Raw genomic sequence first — 3676 nt, forward strand, 5'->3', positions numbered from 1 at the left:
CCAAAGGGGTCCTTCAGATTTAAAAATAAAGTAGAGTGTGGTACCTGTAAATATAACGTGCTAAGCTGCATCCTGCTAGCCCCTGGAAATGAGCAGACCTGGGCAACACCATCCTTCACTCTGTGATGCTGCACTGGGAAGGAGGGAAGGATGTGTATTCATCAGAGCAGAGGGGCAGCTTGGTCTTCAATTGGGGGAGGTCTCTGACTGTGTGCCTGTCTCTGGCTCTCTTTCCTGTAGCTGGGCTGCCTTGTGTAGCCTCAGTGGGAGAGGACTGGATTAGTTGTGATACAACTTGATGTGCCAAGGAGGGTTGGTACCTGGTGTGAAAGGGATTCTGGGAGGAGGAAGGAAGAGTGGTGATCAGGATGTGGAGTGAATAAATAAATTAATTAATGCAAAAAGATATATAGCAAAACACAGAAAACAAACAAACAAACAACCAAAAACCCCAAACAACAAACCTACCAACGGAACAAACAACCAAACAACAACACATCCTTTAAGGAAAGTTCTTTAAGACAAATGTCCACGGATTTCTTTCTCCTCTTAGTTTCTTCTCCATGGGTGTTGTGCAAACACCTCTGCCCCCAGGTTCATGTTTGGACCTGTGGGTGTTAAATAATGGACAGGCTGCTCTGAGGCAGAATCCCCTTACCTAGAGGTGGTTTGTAGCCAGTGGGTTGGCTCCCAACTGTACCACAGCCATGTTTGCTTGATTCCAGAGGCTGAGGAAGGAACAGCACTTTAGCTGGAACCTAATCTGGAGAAAAGCAAGATTCTGTCTCAAAAACAAGCAAACAACAATAAACACAAACCCAAGAACAATCTGTAAGTATAAAGCAGTATAAGGCAATAAACATGGGATTTCAGGCCTAGAATCATATTTTATTTAAATGGGACAAAGAAAATATGAGGGAATTAAATACTAATATATGCAACTCACAAATTATAATCCGCTTATATTTTTAGCATTCTTTAAAGCCTGGCAATGTTTTTTCTCATTAAGTTCATTCACTTTATACAAACTAAATGTGAATATTTGTTAAATATCCAATAAAAATGAATGTACAAACTTGGAGTTTTAAATCATCACGAATATACAGTCTTTGAAACAATTGTGACCTTTCCCTCTAGCTTCCAACCTCCATTCAATTTAAAAAAAAAAAAAAAATCTCTAACACTAAGTATTGGGTTTCCCGTCTTGATGTTGTAAATTTCAGAACGGTAATGTTCTTAGTACGATAGTCTAAGCAATGGGACACGCATCCAGAAAGCTGAAATAGTAGGAAATAGTGAAGTGTGCAGGAGGGCAGAGTCCACACGGGATTTCAGACAATGCTTCCAGACCTGCTCTTCCAGAGGGATGTGCTGCCAGTACCATCAAGAAGCTAGGTGGTTGTGGGTTTTATTTTTCATGTGTTCAAGGTCAAGCATGGAGGACAAATTGTCGCTTCGCTGGCCTGCCCAGAGCAAGAAACCAGCATTATTAGCTTACTGGGAATGCTGTGGGGCTTACTTCTGCGCTCCTTCATCAGTGGTTCAATGACAGGCAGGACCAGTGGGGGCGCCCCAGATGTTTCCTTACTACAGCCAGCTGCTATTCATCCAGAAAGGACAGATCTCATCCACAAGGCTATGACAAGTAGACAGATGCTTAGAAGGCAACTACATAGGTGAGTTTAGAAATACTTATTCATGGAGCACATCATGTCAGACAGGAAAGAGATTTCACATCTCTTTTTCCATTGGGGAATATTGTGTGTGAATGTTTACAAATTATACTGTATAACCAGCATCAAGCCAAGGACCAGAACTTTGCCCACATCCCCTGAGCCAGTCTTTCTCCCTTAAGTCTTACGTGACTTAAAAGCAGTCACTTCCTGACGTCCACAGCGCAGTGCCAATTTGTCTATTTTGGAACTATTTCTATGCATTGATGTGTTCATACATCCCTTTGTGTCTGACATCCCTTGAGTATCTCTTGGTGAGACTTAGCCATGACAGGAACATGTTCCATCCCTCTAATTATATTGTGAACGCGCCTTCATTTGATTAGTCTTCTGTGCATAGTTTTGGGGGACTTTGCACTGTGAGACTCATATGAATATTCTATGAACATTCTCCTGCACGCCTGCCTGTTAGGGGAGCTGTGTTCCGTTGGCGTTTCAGTGTGGAGGAATGTCTGGGCCACGGGACATGCATATGTTCAGATTTATTAGATGCTGCAGCTTCCTAGCATAGCTGTACCACTTTACAGCCCTGCCAGCAGTGGCTGAGGCTTGCTGAACACAGCTGGTGATACTTGATCTCTTCAGTCTCCTTCCTTTTAATTATTCTAAAATATGTAGAAATATACCGTTTGCACTCACAGTTCCCAGTGGTTACGATGGTGAACGTAAATACTTAGTGCCCCGGCTTCCGGGACTTCACGAGGATAAGAGCTGATGTGGAAATGTATTGTCTGTGTTTTACCCAAACTTACCTAGTGTGTCCACAGGGAAAGAAAAGTTTTAGCCTGCTGGGTTTCACTTACAGTCAGGCACAATGTGACAGGAACTTTAGGCTCAGAAGACAATGTCGAGGTTGCTTGTGCAACTGTTTCTCACGGGTGATCCTGGGGTATTAACTGAATCAAGCATTAAATTAAATTTTATCTGAAAAAACATGCTGGTGGAATGCACTGCTGTGGCAGCTGGATTCCCTTCTAGACATTTCGGCCGACCATCTCTCTGCTGACTGAGTTACTGTCCTGGGTCGCTATTCTTCACCAGTGAGCTGAAGCTTTCAGAGCTATCGAGTCTACCGACCAAGCCACCCAGAGTATTATCAAGTAAGAACCATTGTGTTCTGTGGCTTATCGGGAAACCGGAAACGTGAGTTGCCCTTCAGTGGCCTCCCTTCCTTTATGTCCTCCTCCCTCCCTCCCTTTCTCCCTCCCTCCTCCCTCCCTTCCATCCTCATTCCCTCTCTCCCATTTTTCCTCCCTCTCTTCTTCTCTCCTTCTCTCCTTCCCTTCCTCTTACTCCCTCCCTCCATCTCTCCTTCCTCTTATTCCCTCCCTCTATCTCTCCTTCCTTCCCTCTCTCTTCCTCTCATCCTGTCTCCCTTCCTCTCTCCCCCCTCTCTCCCTCCCTCCTTCCCTTCCCCCACTCCTTTCCCCCTTCCTTCTGTTTCACCCAACACTCTCTCTTCCCCCTCTTTCCTTTATTCCTTCTTTCCACTCTTTTAATCCTTCCCTTTTCCCTTTCCTCCCTCCCTTCTTAAACAGCCTCGTTACATAAACGAGATTGCCCTGGAACACATACTCCTCCTACCTCGCCTCCCAAGCGCAGGAATCAGGTGTGTGCCACTACAGCTGGTCTCATGTTTCTGGACTTTTAAGAAAAACATATCACATGTTAAGAGGAAAGTTGGGTTTTCTTTACAGGGGATGACAGAAGAGTATCTTCTCAGGCTTTATGCACTGGGTCCATTTCATCTCTTTGTCTTTCTCACCATTAACACTTGTGCACTGATGTTTGCAACAATTGTTCTTCAACCACATCAACATCTACTTGCACCTGTACTAATCACAGATATAAAGGATACCCCGAAAATGAGGACTACTTTCCTGACATCAAATGTATTTTAAAAGCAAAAGCACTGAGAGCTGCCAAACAAGGTGTGGACAAAG

The sequence above is a fragment of the Micromys minutus genome (genome assembly GCF_963924665.1).
Source record: "Micromys minutus genome assembly, chromosome: 1".
In the NCBI taxonomy this organism is placed as follows: Eukaryota; Metazoa; Chordata; class Mammalia; order Rodentia; family Muridae; genus Micromys; species Micromys minutus.